The sequence below is a fragment of the Polypterus senegalus genome, chromosome 17, assembly GCF_016835505.1.
Source record: "Polypterus senegalus isolate Bchr_013 chromosome 17, ASM1683550v1, whole genome shotgun sequence".
NCBI classification, from domain to species: domain Eukaryota; kingdom Metazoa; phylum Chordata; class Cladistia; order Polypteriformes; family Polypteridae; genus Polypterus; species Polypterus senegalus.
In genome coordinates this window covers 4,243,963-4,257,778 of record NC_053170.1, presented here as the reverse complement: position 1 = coordinate 4,257,778, position 13,816 = coordinate 4,243,963, and the positions used below count along the sequence as shown (strand labels likewise).

Here is a 13,816-nt window from a genome sequence, read left to right as displayed (position 1 = left end):
ATAGATAGATAGATAGATAGATAGATAGATAGATAGATAGATAGATAGATAGATAGATGGCCCTGTCCAAAGGCCTGATGTGTGAGTGGTGGGCGTTAAAGTGACAGGCTGGTCCTTTGCACTTCTCTGCTGGGCCACACACTTTCTTTTAAGTGTCACTTTGCGTCCCTCTCAAGGCAGGATGTTTAACTGACTAACGCAGCGTCACACACTGAGTGCCATGGCACAGCCACTGAGGACACAGGGACAGAGTAAAGCCGTTTAAAAATAAATGTGTAAATAAATAAAACACCAAAAAAAAAGTATGATGGAATAAACAGGCTAACAGCGTGACCAAGTGGTAAAGAATGTCACCGGCTCAGATTGCAGCCCTGGACGCAGCAGAGGTCAGTTTCCCGTCCTGCACTTCAACAGTGAAACTCTATGAGTTGCGCTGCTAAAGTTAAAGCAGAGTGAGGGCGGACGTGAAAGGCGCTATATAAAATGAACATGACTCTGCTGTCCCTACTGATCCAGTTTATTCACTTTTTTGAATTGAAGTATATTATATTTCATTTCGTGAAAATAATAATATTTCAAAAAGTATAAGAGAATTCATTTTTGGAGTAGCTGAAAACAAAACAGACAAAATATTTTGCCTGTTTGTGTTTCATTTTTAAATCTGGTGAATTAACATAAAAATGTGCAGATTATGAACTACACCATACTGGTGTGACTAAGATAATAGGAGAGAATTCCAGTTTATCCACCTAACCCCAGCAGGCACAGTGCAGCTCAGGGTCAATGGGAGTGGGGGTATAGCCCACCCTCACAGTAACCCTGGACATGACGCCTGACCTGCGCCGAGCCCACTCACATGCACCAAATTCAAAGGGGTTCTATTAACCTAACGAGTAAAACAGGTTTAGAAATGGGTGGATAAAAATGAGAACTCTGTAGATGCCCAAGGTGAGGCTGCATCTCCCACAATGAAGGAGGCGGGGCCACCTGCCAATCACCACCGGGAACCGCCCTCCACCCTACAAATCCAGAGAGTCTGCCACAGCTTGTGGGGAGTTATTGTGTTTCTTCTGTGCTTATTGCGATTTATTTAATTTTTGACTCATTTGCTCATTTTATTTTCACCACCCATTGGATTCTTGTATTGGAACTTTGTTTGTATCGGTAAACTCCATTTTCATGCATTGATGTGCTCAACGGAGCTTCGTTAATTTTTTTTTTTTGTTTGTGAGAATAGACATGAAGATTCTAAGTGGCCCTTTTTGCATCAAGCCGGGGCTGTTTAATGGAATTTCCCCCTCTAGTGGGCATTTTTGGAAATGCTTTTAGGACTCCCAGTCACAGCAGTTTAAACCCATTGAGGAATTGTCCTCGTTAAGGAGGTGGTGGAGTACGAATGCCAGGCCTACAGGCACAGACCCCCTTTCTCCAGGCAATGGAGGAGATCTGTGGGGATACACAGTGCCTTGCGAAAGTATTAGCCCCCCTCAGTGTTTAGCCCAAAGGTTGATAGAAATCTGTTTTGTACCTAATACTTGTAGGCAAAATTTGGATAACTGAAGTGAAAGTTTATAAATCCCATTTTGTCACAAATAGTTATACTCAGGACAATATGAAGTGGAGCACTTAGTTGCTGGACATTAATAGAAGAATATAAAATGACAATAAATACGTAACTCATCACAGTAAATATCAATAAACATCAGTACATACAATAGCAGCTGTAGCGTACGTTATTAAAAATGAAAAAATATTTAAAAACAAGCTAATTAATTATTATAGGCACACAAGCACCTAAGCTAAGAGAATTGCCAACATATAATCACACAATTTTTTTAGAACTTTGGCACACTCTGGACGAGAAGAGGACATTCAACCTCATAACGTTCGGCAGTCCTGTCCACTTATTTCTTACAAGAAAACATCAAGTCGAGTTCTGAAAGTCCCTAACGTCTTCCTGTCACCACACTACTTGGTCACTTATTCCAAGTGTCTATCGTTCTTTGTGTATTGAAAACCTTCTAATGTTTGTGTGAAATTTCCCCTTCACAAGTTTCCAGCTGTGTCCCCGTGTTCTTGATGAACTCATTTTAAAGTCACCGTCTCGATCCACTGCACTCATTCCCTTCATCATTTTAAACATTTCACTCAGGTCTCCTCTTCATCTTCTGTAAAGGCTCAGCTCTTTTAATCTTTCCTCGTCATCTGTAGTCCTGGAATCTGCCTAGTTGCTCTTTTCCGGACCTTCTCTAGTGCTGCTATGTCTTTATGGAGACCACAACTCCAAAACAGGACTCCAGATGAGGCCTCACCAGTGTGTTATAAAGCTTGAGCAGAACCTCCTGTGACTTGTACTCCGCACGTCAAGGCGCTATATAACCTGACAGTCTGTTAGCCTTCTTAATGGCTTCTGAGCACTGTCTGTTGGTTGATAGCTTAGAGTCCACTATGACTCCTAAATCCTTCTCATAAGGAAGGAGTCCAAGTGGGAGCTTGTTCTTTATATTTCTATCTAAATCATTTCTTTATATTAAAAATAGCAGCAGCCCCTGCACTGCCCCCTGCTGGTCACCACTCTTAACATCACCCAGTTCTGATGAGGTTCCTCACACCATCACCCTTTGTGTCTGAGCAAATTCTGCACCATCATACACCCCACACCCTGAACTGCCACTTCCTTTAGTTTGATGCCCACCCTCTCATGTGGCACCTTATCAAATGCTTTCTGAAACTCCAGATAAATAATATCATCTGCTCCACTTTGATCGTATCCTTTTGTTTCCTCCTCATTGAATTCCAGCCTGTTAGTAAAACACGACCTCCCTCTCCTGACACGTGTTGTTCAATCTTCTCCTTAATAATTCCTTCCATTAATTTTCCTGTGATGCTTGTTAAGCTTACTGGCCTACAGTTGCTTGGATCTGTCCAGTCACCCTTTTTATACAATGAGATGATATTTGCCATTTTTCAGTCCATCTGACTCTCTCCAGTGTGTGGTGACTTCCTAACAATATGTGTCAAGGGTTTATGTCTGCACTCGCCAGCCTCCTTCAGCACTCTGTGATAAATGTCATCTGCTCCTGGTGATTTGTTTGATTTCATCTTATTTAATCTGAGCAGCACTTCTCTCTCTACAATTTCCAAATCCCTCAGTACCTCCTTAGTAGTCCCTGTTACTGCTCTGAGGTTATCCACTTCCTCACTTGTAAACACCTCAGAGTAATGTAAGTTTCGGGCATCTGCTGTGTATCTTTTAAATCCCTTTTACTCTTCCTCATGCACTTCACCTCCTCCTTGACTGTTCTTTTACTATTAAAATACTAAAATAATCTCTTCGGATCTTCTGTCGCCTTATCTGCTCTGTTCCTCTCCAACTGTCTTTTATCCCTGATATCCTTGTTAATGGTTGCCCTCATGTTCTCACACGTATTTAACACTGATGATTTCACTGTGATGGTAGGAAACACGCCTGGACAGCACGACATCATTCATTTACTATTATTATTATTATTATTTTTTTTTGAAAAGCACACATCTGCGAGTAGTTACATTTTGATATAACGTTGCCAAAATGACATTCATTTGCATGTCTGCTTTCAGCGTGCGCGCACAGCCTTTCTTCGCGCATGCGCTGTGCTGTCAGCCAGCAACCCGCCGACTGTTCGTTTTTTTTTTTTGCTGGTTGCAGGTGCCTCGGTTCTATTCTTATTCGACTAATGATCCTCAACAACATCCATTTAACAGAATGCTAAGCAAATGCAAACCTTTACAGGTTAAAATAAAATACCAACTATCAGTATAGACGCAAACATAATAGCCAGGTTAAAAAATTAACAGCGCGTTCTTGGAAATACAACACCCGGTCATACGTTGCGCTTTTAAACCGTTAGACGGTACACGGCGTGTTTTCCCAACCCCCATTATGCCCAATATCACACCCCCCACGTCGCCCGCCCACGACGGCAGACAGAATTGCTATGGACAGACAGACCTCAACTGCATGGCTGGCAGCCGCCGCCTGCTCAGACTCGAGTCATCCCTTTAAAAGGGGCGTTGGGGTTGGGGAATTATGCCTAAAAGAAAAACCAACGCGCGCGACTATTTCAGCCTTTTGATACAAAATCGTGCCGTTTTGTTCCCGTGCACAATGTCAGGCATTTTGTCTTTTGGCAGCGCACAAAGAAAGGCGCACCCGGTGGCGCTGCTGGTCTCCCTCCCTCCCAGCGATGCTCTGAGCAGAACAGGGCGTTGGTGCGAGGGGCGCAACAATGCAGCCTGCGGCCGTATCCATTTTCACCGGCGCATCTTTATTCTTCCCGGTGCGGATATGGCTGAGGCTCTCCCCGTCCTCCCTCCCTCTCTGTTCTGCTTTATAATACAAGACAAGTCGTAGGTGCCGTGGCAGGTGCCAGATTCATCAATAATTGATTGTTCCAGCACCGAGGGGGGCTCGTAACGATGCCGAGCTCCAGAATATGGCAGCGCAGAAGGGACACCGTCGTCGTCGTCGCCCCCCCTCGACCCGTCACTCCCCTCACCGTTTTCTAATCTTTCAACCTGTCAGGCAGCATCAGCACCACACCGAGCCGAGAGGAGGGCGTGAGACCTTCCGAAATGAACGCGGTGTGTTCCGTTCTGTCAGGGGTGTCTCGGGGTTCTGGAGGTGTACGTGCGACGGCATCAGCGGAGCCCCGGGGCCGCAGAACCTTCCGGAACCTCGGCCCGCATCCTCACAAGGAGTAACGCATCGGTGCGGCTCTGCACGAAATGCACTCCTTTTTTTATTGTGAATTCAAGCTAAAAACACCACTACACGCAAAGTGCCCACCTTTCTGGTGGCAGGTAGCAAATGAACACGAGATAAGAAGGGAATAAACCAGTTCTGCACGTTTATTCTCATTGATACCTTAAGAGTTCATTGTCGCCCGATTTTAGTCCGCTTGATTCGTTTGAAGTTCGTCGCAACGCCGCCGCCTCTGCTGTTTGCACGTTTTATCTCTCACAGCCTTTAAAATTCAAGTACTAAATTCCGTTTTATTCCTCTGGGCGAAACAAATCGCTGTCCGCAGACACAGTCTCCTTTTTTTATTCGCCTGCTGTCAAGTGGAGCGCAAGACAGGCAGGCCCGGCCTCTCCCACCCAGCTGATATCCCAGGCTGAAAGACACACGAAACGCTGCCGGGCGTGCGGCGACAACACAACCCCGATGGCGGACGGCAGCCGAGGATCCGGAGCACCCTGGCACTGTCTCCCCTGACTCGGCCCACCGCTGCACCTGCACACCGCCGCGAAATCGGCTCTTCTTACCTGGGCGCCAGACGGGGTTTTTGTCTCTCCGGCTGCAGTCGGTCAATGACCAACCCACTGACGGCTGCAGTTTTGGTTTGTGTCCTCTAGGGGTGTGGGGGCGCCAGAGAGCACAGATACACTGCTGGCCAGACGCGACACGCTTTGTGCTACGGATTGCTGAAGGACCCTGCGCATTGCCCAGATCGGGGGGCTCTGAGTAAACGCCCCTCCTCTGCCCGGTTACATCTTTTCAGTATTATAAATGCAAGGAGGGAGATTTTAAAATTCTAAGACGTAACGGTTACCTGATCTCCCAATCGCCATTCATGAAATCAGTATATGCTGCACGGAGAAAGTGTTTTCAATACCTATATTGGAAACAGTGTTCACATTCTGGTGTGTATTTGAGAGAAGCGTGTTGTTTGTCATAATATAATATAATATAATATAATATAATATAATATAATATAATATAATATAATATAATATCTATTTATTTATTTATTTATGTATTGAGCTTCTATAAAACGTCAAACGTCCCCCAAAGGCAAATTAAAATCCATCCATTCATCCATTTTCCAACCCACTGCATCCGAACACAGGGTCACAGGGGTCTGCTGGAGCCAATCCCAGCCAACACAGGGCACAAGGCAGGAACCAATCCCGGGCAGGGCGCCAACCCAACGCAGGACACCGCAGGACACACACAAACACACCCACACACCAAGCACACACTAGGGCCAATTTAGGATTGCCAATCCACCTAATCGGCATGTCTTTGGACTGTGGGAGGAAACCCACAGGGGAAAACATGCAAACTCCATGCAGGGAGGACCCGGGAAGCGATCCCGGATCTCCTAACTATGAGGCTAATATAATATAATATAATATAATATAATATAATATAATATAATATAATATAATATAATATAATATAATATAATTTATTTATTTATTTATGTATTGAGGTTCTATAAAATGCCAAACGTCCCCCAAAGGCAAATTAAAATCTATCTATCTCTCTATCTATTATATAGTGCATTTCATATCTATCTATCCAACAAACCTCTAAATTAGGTGCTAATCCATCCATCCATTATCCAACCCGCTATATCCTAACTACAGGGTCACCGGGGTCTGCTGGAGCCAATCCCAGCCAACACAGGGCGCAAGGCAGGAAAAAAATCCTGGGCAGGGTGCCAGCCAACTGCATGGCACACACATACACACCAGGCACAATGTAGGATCGCCAGTGCACCTGACCTGCATGTCTTTGGACTGTGGGAGGAAACCTACGCAGACACGGGGAGAACATGCAGACTCCACGCACGGAGGACCCGGGAAGCGAACCCTTAAGGGTCTCCTAACTGCGAGGCAGCAGTGCTATCCACTGCGCCACTGTGCCGCCCCAGGTGCTAATGAAATGTAAAATATAATTCTATGGCCTGTTGGTCCTTTCAGTTTTGCTTGCCACATCTGCAATTCTGGGTGTGTATCCTGGGTCCTGTGACATCAAGGTGGGCTTTTTTTTACCACTCACAATCCTCTCCCCCATGAGGCGGGACCCCCCACCACCTCTCCTTGATGAAATGATCGAGTATCAATCAAAGTCATCAAGAAATGCTGAAATCATCTAGGATGGACCCCCTCAGCCCCTCTTCCCCTGTCGAGTCCCTGCTGGAGTAAAGTCTTTGCACGTGTTAATCAGTAGGGGACACCAAGTGCTGCTTTGTTTTTAATGTGACCAACTGTCCCCTGAGGAGCTCCGTTCATCAAGTTACCCCAGGGCCTTTGGGGGTCTTAACCTGACCTGTTTTGTTTGACATTTTTAAATGATTCTTGAAATGGTTTGTGGACTAGAGAAGGTGAAGACCTTTTATCCTCTTTATCTCAATTCAAATGTTTTGTTAAAACTGAAACGTTATGATGAATACATGTAGGGGAGGGGAAAAGGAATCACAATGGCCACCTCCTCATATTGTCCACTCAGGTTTAACCAGCAGATAGTCAGGAAGACAAAGATGTGAAAAAATTGTGAATGTGTTGATTTAAGAGTTCAAGAAGCAGTTGGGCGTCCTTAACCTTAACAAGCAAGTGAACACAAATTAAGTTTCAATAACTGAAAGCTTATTAAGGAATCGGTTGGAATGCAAACCTGCAACCACATGCAGCAAAACAGCCGAGGCGATGTTAACACTTACAAGTGTGCGCATGAAGGCTTTGTTCCCATTAATATATTTCATGGGAGACACAGCTGCCCAGGGTCATGATGGCAGACCCCCTGGACTACAGCTGGTCCTGCTGATTACTTCAGCTCCTAAAATGATGAGAAATTATTCAGAGACAAAGAGAAGGAAGAACATCCCAAGTCTCCCAGTGGCTTATCCCACTGTTACCACTAAATATTGCAGTCTGGAGTAAAGGAAGCAGGGTGGGCAGAGGGTCTCGTCGGGACAGTTTGGTTATCCTGCATAAGCCCGTCTGGAGGTGTAGCATTAACCCTAAACCTACCCTAACCCTAACCCTAACCCAATCAGGTACTCTGCTGCCATACAAATTGCATTTACTGCATGACCATTAATTGTTTTTAATTTATTAAAAAAATGCATCACAGACAATACAATGACCAAATGAATCATCTTGAGACAATAATAAAGCCAAACATAACCTCAAAGAACACGTGTGATGCCATCAAAGATGGACTGATGTCCTGAATTCGGTGGCTGGTGCTTCTTCACAAGGCCAGGAGGCACTAAGGGACAAACAGCATGGATGGACGCTCACCTTGGCTAGGATGGTTGACATTATGGATGGACAGGGGCTGACTGCCTCCCTGGGCCATATGTTCCTCCGGTCCACTAGGTGGTGTAGCTCCCACTTGGACTCCTGCAGGGCCACATTGGACTTTTAGTTCTGGACGGTAGTCCTGCAGGGGTCCTTGGGGGCTGCCAGAGGGTGTTATTGGGAGGAGAGTCACCCGTCATGTGGAGGTCCTTGGAGGAAAAGTCATTGCACCAGAAGTCAAACTTAAAAGAAACTCCTCCACCTCAACCAGGCGAGTCAGAGTCGGAGGTGCAGACGGACAAAGTTCTCCTGGGGAGGAGTGGAGGCGGAAATAATAGAGAAGGAGAAAAGAATTGGACTTGGGAACTGTGGATGAAAAGGCCTTGGTGAAGGCATTTATTATTTCAACCCAGGACAGTGTAAGTAAAGTCTGGGGCACTGAGGTGCCCCCTTACTGGTCCTTAAACTTAAAATCATGTAACTTTGTGCATGACATATTTACAGACAAATATAACATCCTTCATCTAGACCACCTTCCATCTTAGAGCCCTTATGTGCCAATCTATCTTTCTTTCCTCATTTCTATAGGGCTGTCACGGGTCTGCCATTCACCTTTAGCTTCACCCACTCTTTTATGGTGGGGTGTCCACATACATTTTTTTAGACCACAGTACAAATTTATTGCCCCCTTTCCTTCTTTTTAATCTTCAACACAACACAATATGCGAACGTGGAGGTCACACTGGACTTGTCACTGTGAACTGCCGGACACTGTTCAGAAGCCATTAAGAAGGCTAACAGAATATCAGATTATATAGCGCCTTGACGTGTGGAGTCCAAGTCACAGGAGGTTCTGCTCAAGCTTTATAACACACTGGTGAGCTCTCATCTGGAGTTCTGGGTGCAGTGTTGGTCTCCAGGCTACATAAGGGACATAGCAGCACAAGAAAAGGTCCAGAGAAGAGCGACTGGGGTGATTCAGGGGCCACAGGGGATGAGTTATGAGGAAGATTACAAGAGCTGAGCCTTCACAGAGATGAAGAGGAGACCTGACTGAAGTGCTTAAAAAAAGGAGACATCCACCAACAGGCGCAGATATTCTTCAAAACTGGCACGCTGCCCCAATCCATGGCATTCCACAGGTAGCCATCGGACACTGCTTTCGCGCCCACTACTGCCAATCCAGGCTCCACTCGGCGAAAGCGCGCAGTCCTCCCATCGGGGCCAGTCACAGGCTTCACCCAGCTAAATCGTGACGTCCTCCCACTGCTGTCAGTCACAGGCTCCACCCAGCTAAAGCGCGCCGTTCTCCTACAGCTGCCAGTCACAGGGCTCCACCCAGCTAAAGCGCGCCGTTCTCCTACAGCTGCCAGTCACAAGATCCACCCAGCTAAATCGTGACGTCCTCCCACTGCTGTCAGTCACAGGCTCCACCCAGCTAAAGCGTGCGGTCCTCCCACTGCTGTCAGTCACAGGCTCCACCACACCAGAGGCTCCTGCTCCTTGCTGCTCATCAGTAGTGATCCTCGTGCCCTCCTCCTGTGCGCTGGCCACACACTACCTCCTGGGGTACATTCCCGTCTGCCTGCTTCTGGTCCTGCCTTTTTCTCTGTTCTTTAACCTCCGCTTCTTTTTTGTCCCGTTTCTCTTTCCTCTTCTTACGTTCCCCTTTATAAGCCGGTGAGCTGTTGCAGGTGCGATCACCTGCTGCCTCCCCGGGCTGATACAACAGCAACATTTATTTATATAGCACATTTTCATACACATAATGTAGCTCAAAGTGATTTACACGATGAAGAAAAGAGAAAAAATGACAAAGTAAGAATTAAAATAAGACAACACTAATTAACATAGAATAAAAGTAAGGTCCGATGGCCAGGGAGGACAGAAAAAAAAAACTCCAGAAGGCTTGAGAGAAAAAATAAAATCTGCAGGGGTTCCAGACCATGAGACCGCCCAGCCCCCTCTGGGCATTGATAATAAGACAAGCAGACTGTCCGTATTTCCCTGCAAGGCAACGCACGGACGGCTGACCACCTCGCATCAACCCGGAGACGGGGGCGACTTCAGCAAACTTGCCTCCACTCTCCATTGTTATATTCATTATTGATTTAAATAGCCAGTTTGGCTGAGCCGCGCTCCCGCTATACTACAGGCCCTCCCTCTGGTTGGATCCTAAACTGGTTCAAGTCCAGTACAGACAAGCCCTCAGGTGAAATCAGGGGCATTGTGATCATTGTCAGTAACAGCTGACTGTGGAGTAGCACGAGGTGGCGTCTTTGCTCCACTGCTTGTCTTTCTGTCTTTGAGTCTTCTTGGTAACGTGCTGCAGTTTTTCATTGTTAGGCTGGAGATGCGCAGTTGGTAGGAAAGCCCGACGGTCCACATATAACAAAGCCCTTAAGTGCGCGTTTATCTGCTATACGTGAGCGGCTGTGTGATCAGCTTTTAAAAGTCACGAAGAGAAGACCGAGATGGTGATCAAAGGAATGAACGGGGAGGTTAAATCGTTAAATTTATCGACTCAAAGATAACATCACATCACAGTTTTAGAGTCTCGGAGACACCCGGGACTGAAGCGGGAAGGTTAAAACTCCCATCCAATAAGCCGGCAACACCTGAGGGACACGGCTGAAGTCCGAGCTTTTTGACCAGAAAGCGATGGCGACACGTTTGCTTTCATTAAGTCGTATTGATGGCTGCAGCTCTCTGCTTGACGTGGCTTGCTGAACAGCACCATTAACAAATTACAGATTGTGAGAAAGGCTGCAGCTTAGGAGAGCAAAAGCAAAATCGGATCACGTTGTTCCAGTTTCGCATAAACGGCATCGGCGAGTGGATTTTAAAATTTTTTCACCTCCTAAAGAGCTTCTCCAAGTAGCGCTGATCTTCGAACTGCAATTCCCTCCATAATGACTGGGACAGAGAGACCCTCTTTTTCTTTAATTTCCCCTTCTGCTCCACAGTTTAAAATTACAAATCAAACAATTCAGATGTTGTGATTTAAGTGCACCTTTCATTGGAGGGGACATTTTGGTCACATGACAGTTCTGCATACCCCTCCCCATTTCAGGACACCATAATGCTTGGGACAATTGGTGTCACGGGTGTCTGTGATTCCTCAGGTGGGTTAGATAGATAGATACTTTATTAATCTCAAGGGGAAATTCCCATACTCCAGTAGTAGCATACTGATAAAGAACAATATTAAATTAAAGAGTGATAACAATGCAGGTATAACAAATAATAACTTTGTATAACGTTAACGTTTACCCCCCCGGGTGGAACTGAAGAGTCACATAGTGTGGGGTCTCCTCAGTCTGTCAGTGGAGCAGGATGGTGACAGCAGTCTGTCGCTGAAGCTGCTCCTCTGTCTGGAGATGATCCTGTTCAGTGGATTCTCCATGATTGACAGGAGTCTGCTCAGCGCCCGTCGCTCTGCCACGGATGTCAAACTACCCAGCTCCGTGCCTACAATAGAGCCTGCCTTCCTCACCAGTTTGTCCCTCTTCTTTATGTGCCTCCCCAGCACACCACCGCGTAGAAGAGGGCGCCACAACCGTCTGATAGAACATCTGCAGCATCTTATTGCAGATGTTGAAGGACGTCAGCCTTCTAATGAAGTATAGTCGGCTCTGTCCTCTCTTACACAGATCATCAGTATTGGCAGTCCAGTCCAGTTTATCAATTAGCTGCACTCCCAGGTATTTATAGGTCTGCACCCTCTGCACAGTCACCTCCGTTGACCACGGGGTCCATGTGGGGCCTGGGCCTCCTAAAATCCATCACCAGCTCCTTGGTTTTGCTGGTGTTCAGTTGTAGGTGGTTTTAGTTGCACCATTTAGCAAAGTCCCTGATTAGGTTCCCATACTCCTCCTCCTGCCCACTCCTGATACAACCCACGATAACAGTGTTGTCAGCGAACTTTTGCACGTGGCAGGACTCCGAGTTGTATTGTTAGTCTGATGTATGTTGGCTGAACAGGACCGGAGAAAGTCCAGTCCACTGAGGCGCTCGTGTGCTGCTGACCACAATGTCAGACCTGCAGTTCCCAAGACGCACATATTGAGGTCTGTCTGTAAGATAGTCCACGATCCATGGCACCAGGTGTGAATCTACTGCCATCTCTGTCAGCTTGTCCCTGAGGAGCAGAGGTTGGATGGTGTTGAAGGTGCTAGAGAAGTCCAGAAACATAATTCTTACAGCACCACTGCCTCTGTCCAGGTGTAGCATGTAGGTGATGGCATCCTCCACTCCCACCTTCTCCTGGAATGTGAACTGCAGAGGGTCGAAGGTGTGGTGGACTTGTGACCTCAGGTGGTGAAGCAGCAGCCGCTCCATGGTCTTCATCACATGTGATGTCAGGGCGACAGGCTGGAAGTCTTTCAGCTCACCAGGACTAGGGTTTCATGGCTTCATAAGACACCTCGGCCTGCTTCTACCCTGCGGGGGTCTGTAGCTGCCATTTTTCAACATCAGGACAAGAGTGGTGCCAATGAAAGTCCAAGAAGCCATTCTGAGGCTGAAAAACAAGAACTAAATCACTAGAGGCATTACTAAAACCATAGGATAACCGAAATCAACTGTCTGGAATATCACAAGGAAGAAAGGACACGCTGGTGGGCTCAGTAATCACAAAGGGACTGGTAGGCCAAGGAAGACCACCACTGCAGATGACAGAAGAATCCTCTCTATGGTCAAGAAAAAGCCCCCAACACTCTTCTAACAGACCAGAAACAGTCTACAGGGGTCCGATTTGTGTGTGTCAGAGGCGACTATCCGTAGAAGACTTCATGAACACACTGTAAGATGCAGACCACCAAAACATGCGGGCCAGATTATAGTTTGTGAAGAAGGACTTCGGAGAGCCTGCGGAATTCTGGGAATAGGTCTTGGGGGGGACAGAAGGGACAAAGATGAACCTCATGAGAGTATGGCGAGAGCAACGTGTGGAGAAGAGAGGGAATGTCCTGAGATCCAAAGTTGACCACCTCATCTGTTAGACATGATACTGCTGGAGGTGTGATGGCTTGGGCATGTATGGCTGCCACAGGTCCTCACACCCTTCTCTTCACTGATAATGAAACTGCTGACAGCAGCAACACAATACATTCTGAAGTGTGTAGAAACCTCTGATCTGCTCAAGGCTGGCAGTGAGGTGTAGTGGTTGAGGCTTTGGACTTCAGACCCTGGGGTTGTGGGTTCAAATCCCACTACTGACACCACTGTGTGACTCCGAGCAAGTCACATGATCTGCCTGTGCTTCAATTGGAAAACTGAAAGAAATGGAACCAGTTGTATCATAAATGTTGTAAGTCACTTTGGATAAAGTGTGACAGCCAAATAAGTAAATGTAAGTTCCAGTAAAAGCCCCCCAAACTTCTTGGATGGCACTTCATCCTACAATGAGATGTTGAGCCAAACACGCTGCTGAGGCAACCCAGGAGTTATAAAAACTAAAGAATGGAGAATTCATCAATGGCCAAGTCAGTCACCTGATTTCAATCCAACTGAGCAGGCCTTCCATATGCTGAAGAAAAAACTGAAGGGGGCAAGCCCACCGAAACAAGCAGGAGCTGAAGATGGCTGTATGAGAGGCTTGGCAGAGAAGACCCTCGGTGCCTGGCAGACGTCAAGCAGCCATTTCATGTGAGCAAAGTCCTAAACAGACCTGCCATTGATGTGTCCCAAACATGATGGTGCCCTGGTGTGGTGGTGTGTTCCCCAAACGTCTGCAAAGACC

The 13,816-nt window shown here is 46.6% G+C and overlaps 1 protein-coding gene across 11 annotated transcripts in view; it reads right to left on the bottom strand.

The window, feature by feature from the left end:
* The window catches only part of maptb (microtubule-associated protein tau b), a 115,775-nt gene extending 110,349 nt beyond the window's left edge, over window positions 1-5,426 (bottom strand). For 2 of the 11 annotated variants that reach the window (XM_039740265.1, XM_039740268.1), the window contains exon 1: window positions 5,308-5,412. The gene's annotated coding sequence lies outside the window, so the exon portion shown is untranslated. Of the gene's footprint in view, window positions 1-4,906; window positions 5,076-5,307 lie in introns of those variants that run through there. The other 9 variants (XM_039740267.1, XM_039740269.1, XM_039740272.1 and 6 more) reach the window with 7 other exon arrangements.
* Window positions 5,427-13,816: the final 8,390 nt, after the last annotated feature.